Genomic DNA, 14925 nt, shown 5'->3' on the forward strand with positions numbered 1-14925 from the left:
ACTATATACCGAGTCCTCACTGTTAATTGTTCCTCGAAGGATCATCCTGCTCTAAAGCTCCATCTTTTGATGCTTTCCAGTTTTCTCTATGAATTTTTAGCCTTTCCAAACAATACAAATATATGTCTGGCTTGCAGACTTTTTTTTTTTTTTTTTATGTGATGTGGTTTACTGCCATTAGACATGTTTGGATTCTCTGGGTCTCTTCATTTTTAGACTGCTCTCAGTGGTGATCCACTAGCACATAAAACCATGCTGATCAGTAATTTCTTGTGGTTCCTGCGTTGGTATCTGTATGCAGAGTTGATGATTTGAGATTTTTCTTTCATTTGCATTTTGTGTCATCTCTATGGATGGCAACACGTAGGATTCAATGGGCACTCTCCCTGCCCTTACTGTATCAAATGAATGCTGAAACCATAGCGTTGCTTGGTGGAACTATGGAATAGTTGGGACATCTATATATTTTACAAGTTTGATCATCATGGGCCTTGTGGGACAAGCCAGCTGAGATGTAGTGTTCTCTACCTGCTAGAACAGGCGAGGAGGTGGATGAAGGCGTTTGCAAGGTTCTAGAACTCGGTTTCGACACTGGTTTTTACTAGTCTGAAACCGATATATGGTCGAAACTGATCGAAACCTGGTTTCTCCCAGCCAACTCGAGTTGGTGGTTTCGAGGTCCAGAAATGCATTTTTTGCTTTGGTTTTTTCTATACAACATATTTTTGACATTCTAAACACAATGCATCAACTATTTTCACAAAAAAAAATACACTCAAAATGGTATTTGTGGTTATTGACTTAAGTTTACTAGTATACGTACAATGTACTAAGAATCATAGTTGTCAAAGGAGGCACTTATTTTTGCCAAATATCATTTAAGTAAATGTTTTATATTTGTTATTTCATAAATAAGCAACTACGCCCCTATTTGAATCCAATAAAAATAGTTAAAATATCAAATTCCAAAAGGATAAAAAGTCAACCCCCCAGTTCAAGAACAAAAACTGGATTTTCGGCTGTAGGTACAATTTTCAACTTTTAAACGCTGGGGGTTTTTCTCAAATATATAAATTCCAGAAATCTTAATATGGTAAAACATTGTTAAAAACCATAAGTGCGGTAAAATATTCATTTGTTTTGATATGTAAAAAAATTATTTTCATTTAGAGCGATTTTGAATGCATTCGCACACATGTACCTGTCAAACCTTATTTGGTGTGCGTGAATGAAAATAAAGGTGATATATAGAGCTGCAATAACTATAGAGGCATTAATTAGCATAAAATTAATAAGTCATACTATAAAATTGTGGAGAGGGTTATTGAAACCCATTTGAGACAAGAAACTACTATTACAGGGAACGAATTTGGTTTGATGCCAGGAAGATCCACGATGGAAGCTATTTACCTAATTAGGAGACTTTTAGAAAGATTTAGAGATTGCAAAAAGGATCTCCAAACTCCGAAGGGGGTTACTCAATTGGCAAGGACCAACACCTCACAAATAAGAGGTCATGAGTTCAATTCTCCTTGGGGCCTAACTATAAAAAAGCATGAAGGATCTCCATATGGTCTTTGTTGACCTAGAAAAGCTTATGACAGAGTCCTTAGAGAGTTAATCTGGCAAGTACTAGAGAAGAGAAGTGTTTTAAGTAAATGTGGACATAATTAAAGATATGTATGATGGTGTGGTTACAATTGTAAGAACTATGGGGGGCCACGGTAGTGAATTCCCAATTACAATTGGGTTACATCAAGGATCAACTTTAAGCCCTTATTTGTTTGCATTTCTGATGGATGATTTAACTAAAGACATTCAAGATGAGGTTCCTTGTTGTATGCTCTTTGCTAATGATGTTTTGGTGGATGAGACAAAAGTAGGGTTTAACGCCAAGTTAGAGTTATGGAGATCGACCTTAGAATCAAAAGATTTTAAGATAAATAGAACGAAGATGACTTATGTGGTGTGTAACTTTTGTTACACTAGGACGGATAATGAGGTGGTGAAAATTGATGGGAGGGAGATTGCGCAAAGTGATTATTTTATGTATCTTGGCTCAATCATAAATAAAGAAGGTGATTTAGAGGATGATATTTCACTGAGAATTAAAGTAGGATGGATGAAGTAGAGAGGTGCGTCTGGAGTGATGTGTGATCGGCATATTCCTTTAAAACTTAAAAAGAAATTTTTATAAGACAGTCATACAACTGGTTATGATGTATGGTGCGAAAATTTTTGTAGGCAGTTAAGAAGCATCATATAGATAAACTCAGTGTAGCAGAGATGAGGATGGTGAGATGGATGGGTGGCAACCGAGGAAGGAAAAAGTAAGGAATGATCATATTAGAGTTTGTTTGGGAGTAGAATGATTATATTAGAGCTTGTTTGGGAGTAGCTCCGATACATGATTAACAACGAAAAAGTTGTTTGAAGTGGTATGGCCATGTTCAATGGAGGCCTTTGGATGCGCCAGTACGGAGGAGTGATTTGATTCAGATTGAAGGAAGTAAAAGAGCTAGGGGCAGACCTAAAATGACCTTAGGAGAAGTGGTGAGGAAAGACATGCCTAGCATAGGCCTTGTATCAAGTATGACCTCGAATAGAGCTGATTGGAAGGCAAGGATCCATGTAGCCGACCCCATTTAGTTGGGATAAGGCTGAGATGTTGTTGTATTAGAAATGAAAGACACTCATGTTACTTAATTCTGGTAAGTACAAACGCAATTTATTGCGGTAAGCAAATCTTTGTAACAAAAGAAAAGTACTTTGTTGTCAGATATGAGAGACTCCATACAAATATTAATACTCATCTAATCTAGTTACATAACTGCTCAATTCTACTACAATTGATTTTAGCATTGTTCATATCTGATGGAGTTAACTGGCTGGGTGGAATGATGCTACTGCTTGTCTACTAGGATATGATACCCCCCCCCCCAAGGGTCAAAATACGATAGTACCAGTTTTATGTGTGATGATGTTTAAGTAGATCCAGTTTGCTCCTTTTCTTCTTTTTTTTGCTTGTTAAAGCATCTTTGTTTTCCTTTCTTTTGCTCAGCCTCCTTTGCATGGTCCAACTTGGCTTCCCCAGTGGATTTGCTGAAGGGATTCCACCCCTTCTGCAGCATCAAGCTTCACCCTGGCATTGTCTGTGTCTCAACTTGGTTCAGTTCCCTTCTTCCACTTTTCCTGTCTCTTAGTACCGAAGTGGTTGTTCTGACCTTTGTATTCATCCTTTGCATGTGAAGTGTGTCTTTTACTATTTCTGTTATTGCTTTTTTGTCAAACATGGGTTTCTTCAGGATTTCATACCTGTGAGATGGTTCTACAGAATATTGTGAATGAATAAGAAAACCTTGGGGCCTGATTTACTTGCGTGAAAACCCAGTTGAAACTTTGAAAAGCCAAAGTTATTTGTCATTGGAGGTCCACAAGTACCTGATTTGCTTAGACATGTCTCAACTCCTGTTGACATATTAGTTAAAAACTGGATGCCTAATATTTATTTTTTTATTTTTTGGTATAAACACCAACTTTCTTAGTTGTAATGTGCAGACATAAGAGAGAGAGAGAGCTATGGGTACTATCTCTTTAAAACAGCTACAAGGTTTTTTTTACCCTTGTGTAGGTTGGAAGGGTGATTTTAAGAGACATTATATCGTTTAAGAGAGATGTAAGATACATGTGGATATGATCAAGAAACATATGGAAATGCTTAGGATATATGCAAAATACAGTTTTGAAGCATAAAACACTATGAATAAATAATATGTAAAATATATCATATTAAAAAGGAGAACAAAGTACGACTAGACAAGTGCATTCAATTGATTAAATATAAAGAATGAGGTTTCTTAAATGTATTGTATCAGTTAGTATCTGCGGATACAGAAGGATACTTAAAACCTTGCCTACGGGGAGGTTCTTCCTATACCACCCTCAACCACACGAGTGTCAAATGAGGGGGAATGGGTTTTTTGGGAGTCGCCGCCTAGATCGTCTAGGACTCATAAATGTGTCTACCTTTCGTGGGGAGGGGGGGGGGGAGAGAGAATGAACTCCAATGGGTAAGGCTTCGGTTTGCCCAAATCTCTGTGTAAACTAAAGGTTACAGGCTGGGAATGTGTTAGCCTGTTAGGCACCCAGTCCGCCCGGCCAGAGGGCGGTCTTCTTCTATTTAGACCATTCCTAATCTTCCTAGTCCTATTAACTACTCTTCTATACTATCATGTATAGTATAGCTGTAAAAGAGCTGATCTTAATCTAGGTTGCTAGGTTATAAAGCAGATAATAAACCATGTGAAGCTATCTACACTAGCTATGTAATGTACAGGCTATCATACTAAAGCTAAAAAGCATGAATGAAGGGGAATGAAGGGAAATAAAGGGAAATAAAGAAATACTATGTAAGTGAACATAACTTTTTCAAGCTGCATATGTGCCCTCAATAGGGATCAGGTCAAACATAGTTCAAGCCATGGTTCAAGATCTTGGTTTCACAGCAACCTGAGATGAAACCTGGGCTTGAAATTGGATCATACCAGGTTTCATTGGGTTTCGATGTGTTTTGGCATGGTTGAACCCAGGGCATAAAATGCTCTGTCTCAAACAAAACCCCTTACAAGTTTGAAGAAAAACTCCACTGTTTTCGCTGGTTCAACCTAGGGGCTGTTTTTGGCCAAAGACTTCGATTTGTTGCCTAAATTAGTTCATTAAAGATCATTTTCTTTCATTCCCATCAAGATTCAGCCCTTCTACACCTTGGATTGGAAGATTGGAGCTTGAACGAAATACCTTTTTTCCCCAAGTCTAATTTTTGGTAGGAAATTTTTTTAGGTTGAATTATTTATTGAATTTTCCCGCAACATATTTTTGAAAAAGATAAGGTTAATAAAATTGAAAATAAATAAGAAAAGTATTATGTATTGGTTTGAAAAATCAAGAAAAATAATGTAAGTATTGGAAATACGTTTTCATCTGAAATTCATTAATTATTTTTTGGTGATTATTTAATTATTAATTATAAAAAATTGTTTTAATTAGGAAAATAAATATAAGACTTAGGGGGATATTTAGAATAAACTTTGTTGCATTTTTAGGAGCTATATTTGTTGTCTACATGTTAATAATCTTTGTGTTCTTGTTGCAACAGTGCGCTAACTAGTGCATAATGGTTGGAGAATGCAGAGACATTGCATGGAGGCATGGGAGACCCCTTTTGGCTAGCAAGAAGAAAACTGAGAGCAATAATTGTCACAAAAAATTTTCGGGGAGGTGGGGCCACTAGGCTGGCGTGGCATCTTGCTGGTGGTGACAAAAATGTCACAGGCTACCATAGTGTTCCAAGTGAGATAAAGACGGCCATGGCAGCATATTTGAGGGGCGGGGTACAGAAAAGGCACGACAAGAGGGCAACCAAGGGTGACGTTGATGATGCATATCTAGAGAGGATGCCTGAGTTAGGGGAGGAGGATTATGACTGCGAGGAGCTATATTGGGATGATGCAGAGACATCAGTAGAGTCTGAACAACTAAGGAGGGGGCAAGGGTTGCGAGCAAAGCTACCTTTAAGATGGAGCAAGAGAGGTTGTTGTAGATGGCTAGGGGAGTTGGTTCATCCACACAGGCTCTAGTAGAGCCAGGGGGAGAGGAGGCTGGGATAATGAGAGCCAGAGCTCCCATTTAGGAGGAGCCAGAGTGTGAAGGCCCAAGCCCTAGCCTCACCCCTACTCCCAGTCATAGTTGTCAAGGCGTCCCCTAGGCGTCTAGGCGCCTTGGTTGCCTAGGTGGGCGCCTTAACCGCCTAATTGGTGTCACCTTGATTTTTTACCCTCTCCGACGCCTTGGATCACCTATCCGCCGTGACAACTATGCTCCTAGTCCGTCACCCAGTAATTGAGATCCTTAAGTCGGATCTTGCCCTCTTTCCAAGACAGGACATGAAACAAAAGAAGATCAAGCATATGTGGACTAAGTGAAGGAAAAAGTAGGCATTACTTTCTTCAAGTGGGCTTTCGACCACAATATTCCAGCCCATTCCACTACACGACCATGCTATCAGAACATGTTAGATGAGATAGGTAGGGCTGGCCTAGGAGTGAAGGGGCCTACAACATATGTGATGTGCAATATTTACTTGCCTCACCACAAGAAAGAGTTACAGGATTATATTGAGGGATTATAGCCTATGTGGAGACCCACTAGACAGTCCATCAACTTCATGGTATATATTGTGATGGGAGGATTGTGTTCCTTAAGTCAATTGATGCATCCAAAGAAAAGAAGGATGCAAAGTATATTTACAAGCTGTTGAAGGAGGTGGTGAAGGATGTGGGGGTTGAGAATGTGGTATAGGTTGTCATTGACAACGGGAGAAAATTTAAGAAGGCAGGGGAAAAACTCGTGAACAATCCCAGGTACAGACTCTTCTGGACTCCATGTGCTAGCCACTGCATCGATCTCATGTTGAAGGGCATGGGGAATCTGAAACTTGTGAGAGAGGTTGTAGAGAGGGCAAGGCAAGTGGCCACTGTTGTCTACAATTATGGATTTACCCTGCAGATGTTGGGGAGCAAATATGATGGGGACTTGGTGAGGCCAGGGTTGACACACTTTGCCACAAACTACATCGCTTTGAAGAGCTTTGAGACAAGGAAGGCTGCACTTAGGTTCATATTTGCTTCAGAAGAATGGTTTGAGTGGCACGAGTTGGCTTCTCGTGGAGGTCGGGCAGCCTAGACGATCATTTCTAGTGACAAGTTCTAGGATGACTTTAAAAATGTTGTTAAGATCTTAGATCTGATCGTCAGCGTGTTGAGAACGGTGGACTCATAAAAGAAGCCCACCTTACCACACTTGTGGGCAGCTATTAATAGATGAAGATGCAGGTGGAAGCAGTGTATGGATGGGGTAACACAAGGTTCATTGCCATTATCAAAGATCGCTGGGAGAGAGCTCATGCATCCACTGCATAAGGCCTTGAGTTTTCAATTTGTTCACCTCAATTCAACTTTTCATTTAGTTGCTTATTCACTAGTTTGCATTGTTTTTACTATACTATCTCAATCCCAAGTACCAAGATAAACACAAACTTCTGATGAGATAAGGTCTGATAGATGTAGTTCAAACGGTGGTGATGAGGCTTGAGCCAAATGCAGATGCTCAGTCGGTTGTCAATTAAGAGGTGAGACTAAGGCATTGTTTGGTACTTAAGAACTTATGCAATTATAAATTTGGTATTGATGCTAACACGATCCAAACATTGAAATGGATATAGATGAAAACCTTCAGGGATGGCATTGGGAGTTTTGGCTGGTAAGCGGCCATTGCTGGTCGGGATGGCACTACTGCTGGTTTGACCAATCAGTAGTCTTTTCATTCATAATTATGTTGTATGCATCATTGTTTACCATCACATAACAATACTCTTTAATGCTCTTATGCAGCTGAATTGTGTTTGCTATATAGAAGAGGTTCACCTACTCTGAGCAATATAGCAGTTAAAGTGCTCTCCTAGACATGTTCTGCCATTGGGTGTGAGCATAACTGAAGTACGTTCAACCTCATGCGCTCCAAGAGGCGGAACTGATAGGGTACAAAGCAGTTGGAAGATTTGGTGTATGTGCATTACAACCATGGTTCGAGAACTCGGTTGCGGTACTGGTTTCACCCAGCCAAAAAACCTAGTTGGGCTGAGATCTTGGCAAGGTGGTGCATGTTTTTTAAAACTCAGTTGCTGGTTTCGGTGGTTTTTTTTACAAAGTTTGGTTATGAAACTTGGTATACAGCTAATTTTGGGCCATTTAAACACAATGCCACTATCAAATTGTCCTAAATCGAAGTCCAAGTAAGAGTTTGACTTCGGACCTTAGTTTGGTAGGCTACGATGTACTCTTAGGCCTTATTCTACACATAATTTAGTAATAGAAAGAAATCAAATCATACAATTAATATAAAACAAATTAAATAGGCATTAGAAATGTAAAAGTGTAAAAGACATCAATCTTAACATATACATCTCTCATCCCAAGCCATCATATTGCTGAATCATGTATTCCTCTGAGTGTGCCATAGGAATCCCATGTCATAATGTTGCTGAAGAATTGCACATAGTCTTCCACACAAGTCATGTTTATGTTGTCATCAACTAACTGAAGGTGCCCTATCCTAGTGTATGGAAGAGGCGGTTGCGATGAGGTCGATCCAGTGCTACTGCCACCAGGCTGTTGAACTACCATCGGCATGTATGGCTTGGTTGGGACTCTGTGAGGCCGTAAAGCATCCAAAAGTGTCCAACGTACATAAAATTCACTTCCAACCAATCACTATTGACCCTATTTTTTTCAATTTTTTTTTTTGCAAGAAAATCATTTTTTTTCAGAATTTTTTTTATAAAAATAATAATAAAACATTCATTTGGACTCCATGAAGTCATAAATCGGCCGAAGATGTGTAACATATATTAATTTGACACTCAACCACCAAGATTTGAACACATTTTTTGGAAGAAAAAAAATACATCTTGGGAAAAATGGTTTACCTTGTAATCCTCCAAACTTCAAATTTCAAACTTCTTTGAATTTGTTGTAGATGTAGCAAATTTGAAGTTGGATGCAGCTTCTCTGCGCAATCCGATGATTTTTCGATGGAAAATGGGAGCAAAACCATGCAATTTGGGTTTTTTGAGTATTCTCTATCGAGACCAAAGAGAGAAGCAAGATCTCGACTGGTCCCGGTCGAGATCTCCATCTCTTATATGGGCCAGATACTTAAGTGAACCGAGATCTCGGCCGAGTCGAGATATTGTAAACCATGCATTTTGCCGGTCATCTCATCTCGCCATTTCAAAAAACTGAGTTATTAGTCTTACTAAGATCTCGTCGAGTTCTTGTTCCATGATTACAACATGAGATTGAGGAGCATATATGCCTTGGCATGGACAATGATACAATCCAATCGAGTTGAGCAAAATCTTTCAGTTGGAAGAAGATGAGGAGGATCCCCTTTATAGGTGGGTCAGGGATCGAGGTGAGCCCATGTTGGATGAGGCTGGGGGTCGGTCTTACACCTAGATTACTTAACAGATGGGTGCTGATGTCATGTATGGCATCAAATGGCAAAGTTCACATAGAGATCCAATGTTCATTTGAGCCTCAGTCTTGTGGAGATGATAGAGGAGTGGTTGCACTCCTTTGATAACACTCTCATTCCTGCCCCAAGTCAGGGCCATGATGGTGGTGGTGGTGGTGGTTATGGTTATGATGATGGTGATAGGTTAGCAGCCTGACGCGAGGATAGATGTTGCAGGATCTGGAGCCAGTGCCAGAGCCCGTTAGATTCACAGGGTAGAGTCTGTTTTATCATGCCACGTAGGATGAGGATCACGGTACCTCGTTCACGTACTAGGAGAGGCTACACTTGAGGTCCACATAGGCATATGTATTGAGCTTGTCTGGAACAATGGATGCCATGAGTTTGGGTGAGAGTAGGATGTGGGCTTTGGCGTGTACTATCCTTCACAGGACAGAGCCTCAGTTCAGCATCATGTTGATAGTGGCTTCGAGAGTGTCGGTTCAGCTGCTTGGCATAGTGGATATGGTGGTGGACCATCCTTCGTGAGCACCAGTTCTGCATTTGGAGGCTATAGTTGCTATGATGGATCTTCTAGTTCATTCCATGGCTCTGAGTATAGGGGTGGATCAGGTGCTGGGTCATCTTTCACCGACAACATCTGCTCGTATCCGAGCCAACAATTTGTGCCAGCTCCACCCAGTTTCAGTCTTTGTTAGTCATTCCCTAGGTCTGGATACCTCCAATACGCTGATGATGGGACTTATAGATGGGAGGTCATGGACTATCAGAAAAATTGGGCTGAAAACATGTCATGCGATACATATGTGGTGCATTCCGAGGAGCGGCTACGATTTATTCAATCATACACAGATTGTGGAATGGATCCATTAACAAACTCCTCGTGGAATTGACTGGTGAGTGTTGTATGCTTGTTTTTCCATCCTATTGTATGTTTTGATTGTTTTAATAGCTTATTTACATTTCTAGTAGCTAAATTTATATGTAGAGACAATGCTTATAATAGGAATAGTATACAACAGCACTCAACGTTACCTAGCAAACATGGGTCGAAACCATAAATACCATTTTGGTTTTTTTTTTTTTTTTTGGTTGGGGGGGGGGGAGTTTAAACTAACTCATGGAATAGGTGTATACTGTTGAAAATATGCAGGACAAAAAAAAACCACAAGTTATGGACCTCGAAACCTTGGTTTTGAGTTTGCTAAAAAAAAAATACCAGCTTTCGACCTGGTTTCAGTCAAAACTGCTAAATCTCAGTTTTGGCCAAAGTCAAAACCGGCCTCGAAACCAAGATTTAGTCCCTTGGTTCAAGCAGCATGGTACTTTATTCCAACATGTTATGTATTCGAATGTATGTACTTTGTATCTTATACCAACATTTTACTATGCGTGTCTTCATACTAACATTAATTAGATTAACTAATTTAAACTCTTAAGAACTCTGATTAGGGTGAAAACCCTAATTAGGGTCCCTAACTAATTTATTTATCTATATTTAACTATTTATCTAAATAAATAATTGAATCAGGTAGGAGAGAAAAAAAAACACCTGTTTTGGCCAAGGAGGCCTCGCAGTCAAAACAATGCTCAAAGCAAGGGACCTGCAAAACAGTAATTCATATGAAATAATGGCCAAATGACGTTGTCTTCACACCAAAGGCTGGATACGGGCTTGATAAAACATAGCTATCCTAGAAGTTTTGGTGTATTCTGATAGGATTTGAGTACCCAAGTTGCCCTAGGGGCAACATGTTAATTTTCTATTGTGCGATCTTTGAGAGCAATGTTGAACTCAATTCATAAAACATAGCTCTATCCTAGAAGTTTTGGTGGGTTTTTGACCTAGTTTGGTCATGAAATTTCATATACAACCTATTGTGGGCCATTCAAACACAATGGCACTATCATATTTTCCAAAATTAAATTCCAAATAGGAGTTTGACTTTGGACCCTAGGTTGGTAGGTGAACCTTGGTACTAATAGGGCCCTATTCTACACATAATTTAGTAATAGAAAGCAATAAAAGGCACAATTAATGTAAAACAACCTAAATAAGCATTAGAAATGTAAAAATGTAAAATACATCAATCTTAACATAGACCTCTATCAACTCCTCTTTTGATCTCACTTGAATCACTTCTCACTTATACAGTTAAATATCAAATTAGGGGTGCAAGTTTTGCCCTGTTGGCCCGAACCCGCCCTGAGCCCGAATAGGGCTTGGGCTGAGATACCCTGACCCTAAGGGCGGGTCAGGGCTGGAAATGTCTGACCTTGAGTCAAGGTCGGGTCGGGTTAAGGTTGAGCCTCAAGCTAAGCCCGGCCTAGCCCAGCCCGACCCTGTTTAAGTTATACTATAAAATATAAATTGATATTATAATATATATCATAAACTCTAAAAATCACACATTTTAATATTATATATGAAGGTAATAAGTGATATAATATGTTTTATTATAATATTATTTTAAAATTGACAATTTTCTCTCTGGCCCAGCCAAACCCATGCATCTATCTCTTTCCCACCCCATAATCAGGGCCAAATAGGGTCAGCCCGGCCCGACCTGACGGGTCAGGGTTGGATTTTTCAGGCCCTGACTTAGGGTCGGGTCGGGCCTGTGCCCAGCTATGGGGGCTCAGGGTTGGGCTGGGGTTTTAAAAAGCCCGGCCCAACCCGACCCTATTGCAGTCCTATATCAAATACTAATACATCATTCCAATACTAAATACTAATACATCATTTCAAATCTTCTTCAAAGTTCTTTGGATTTGTTGTAGATCTTGCAAGTTCGGTGTTTGCTGAAGTATCTCTGCGGAATCCAACGTTTTTTCCGTTGAAAAATGTGATCAAAACCAAGTTTTTGGTTTTTTCTAGAGCTTCTTTGCCGAAATCAGCGAGACGACTGAGAGCAGTCGAGATCTCGACTGGTATTGGTTGAGTTTAAGTCCATTTTATATAAAGGTTTGGTTCAATCTTGGTTGAACAGATCTCGATCGCAATCAAGATCTCGGCCGAGACAATGCATTCCTTCTATTTTGCCTCTAATCTCATCTCGATAATGCAAAAAAGCGAGATATTACCAAGATCTTGGCGAGTTCTTGTTCCATGACTGGAACGGATTAGATGCAACAAAAGCGGTGACTGGCTACAAGAACACAGGCGACACAGCGAAAGATGATTGGCTAGAATCAACCCACAATATTGAACGGCTATTTTTTAGCACTTGTTCAATATCAGTTGACGTGGCGACAAAACAATGGTGACCGGCTATAACAACACATGGTTGACGGCTTGACTCAGCAAAAGATGACTTGCTAGAATCAGCCCACAGTTAGAAACACAATATTGAACAACTATTTTAGCCCTCGTTCAATATCAATTGACACAGCGATACAGGGGGAGAAGATTCTTGACCAAAGCACCGTCAATCGACCCAGACTTTATGGTGTAGTATGTACAATAAAAAATGCCCTTAATACCGGAGTTGGATGCTGGATCAATTTGAGTCAGCCAGCAAGATTGATGCTCATCAGTTTTCTTGATTGGCTTACCAAAGTTGAAAGGATTTTTGCTTATAAATCCTTCCCTAACGAGAAAAAGTGTGAACTCTTCTCACCAAATTTATTGGGTATGCATGTTCATGGTGGGATGACGTACTACATTTGAGACTTGTCAGAAGACTAGGACCAGTTACTAATTGAGAGGTCATAAAGTAGATTCTAAATGAGAAATTTGTTCCTCCTAATTACAAGAAGGTACTATTTCACATTTTCACAAATTGCTCAATTTTCAGCAAGGCAACAAGGATGTGGATACCTACACGATAGAATTCCACAAATTATCTTCGAGGTGCCAACTTCAGGAGACATACCAACAGCGGGTTATGAGATATATCAGCAGGCTAAGTTCTGAGATTCGACTAGAGCTAGCCAACACTGATTTTAGGTCCGTTGATGTGGCAACTGTTCATGCCAAGACAGATGATGAGAGGTATATTTATCTTAAGAATATGCTCAAGACTACTTCACTTTATAAACTTCTGCCACGTGTTGAAGAAACTTGAATTCTGCAAAATGGATGAACGGAAGCCAGAAGTTCTCAGAGGCAATGATTGATTTAAAAGCATTGTATGCCATAATTGTGGTGAGAAAGGTCACTTCACCAATAAGTGTCCTAAAGGTACTTACCCCCTGACTATGGTTGAGTTGGAGCAGTTGGTGACCAATATGAACAAGGACAATGTGGAAATTAATGATGGTCTTCCTCTTGAGCAAGATGATTACCCTTGTGATGATCTTGATGATGATGAAATTAAAGCTCACTCCACTAGTCTTACCTTATTCTCAAATAGACTAGTTGATAAAGCTCCCCATTTTAGACAAAAGGGTATTCTTCTACACGGTGCTGGTTCTACAAATGTTCATACAGTTGTTAATATCGAGGCGGAAGCCAATTTCATCTCTGCTGATTTTGTTCAAGCACACAACCTTCCACAAAAGCAGCTATTCAAGATGATTCATGTGCGAGGTTTTGGACCTATAGCTCGAGAAAAGACCATTGCAGTAATTTGAGTACATCTACAGTTTGGGCCATTACAGTACCATGTGCCTTGCTTAGTCAATCCGTTGGCGCACTGCGTCATTCTTCTAGGGTGACCTCGGCAACGACATACTGGTATTCTCTACGATGGTGCACGGAACACCATAAAGATGAAACAAGTAGGCCGTACATTTTTAATGACGCCACACGTGTTATCGGACATGCCTCATCGATGACAGTCTCTTCCTCCAGTGATACGTCAGTCTACTCTATCCTCTCTTGGAGTTACGTTTCGGTCATCTTCCTCGAGACATGTGCCACCTCATTGACCAACGGTTACAAGGGGTATATTGGGAGCACAACCTAACTTGATGGAGTCGAGTTCTTTTAAGACTTGTGAGAGTTGATGCAGTTATACGTTGGATTAGTTAGGGATACTTGTGTGATTTTTTTTTTGTAATTGTCTTTATCTTGTTAGAATTGTAGTAGCAAGTAGGTTTAAGAGTCTTAGTTGCATTCAAATTTGATTTTAGTTTTATAATAGAATTAGAATTTCTTTGCTTAGTTCTATATAACAGCTTTTAATCAACGCATGGTATAGAATATGATTTGAGATTGACTGGAGTTTTGGGTCAACACCTTGGCTGCCAAGAGCTGCGTACCTCTCTCTCCTCTGATTCTCTTTCCCCTTTCTTCCCAAAATTTTGGGTGTTGATTCTTCGCTCATGGACGGCATAACCAAGGTTTTAAGTATCTTAATGTATCTGCCGATACCAACCGATACGTATCTTATTTTTGGGGTACGATACGATACGGCACCGATACGATACTTAAAAAGTATCAACTGTATAGGGTCGATACGTGACCTGATATGGTTAATATTCTCCGATACAGTACAATACGTCTCTTAAAATCACCTTTCCGATACGTTACCCGATACCGATTGGTTAAACCTTGGGCATAACCTTTGTAACATGGTTCCATAAGAATGAGTTTAAGGTGCTATTCAAACCTGAGTTCAAACTTCAAACCAGAAACTGAAACCTCTGCCTGGGTCAGTTCCAGTCTTTAATCTTCTTCCTGTCTGGTATTTTGGCTGGTTTATGAGTTGGGATCAGCAAGCCTTTGAACAAGGGAACTCCATCTGAAATCTCGGGCCAAACCGTGGCCTCTTGAGTGAGCTCTTCTTATCGAGAACTCAATCTGGGTTTTTCCCTTTTGAAGAAACTATTTTGACGTTGAAGAAGGGTAAGTTCTGAAATTACAAATGCCTCCCTCTCAGTTATTAT

The sequence above is a fragment of the Telopea speciosissima genome, chromosome 3 (assembly GCF_018873765.1).
Source record: "Telopea speciosissima isolate NSW1024214 ecotype Mountain lineage chromosome 3, Tspe_v1, whole genome shotgun sequence".
In the NCBI taxonomy this organism is placed as follows: Eukaryota; Viridiplantae; Streptophyta; class Magnoliopsida; order Proteales; family Proteaceae; genus Telopea; species Telopea speciosissima.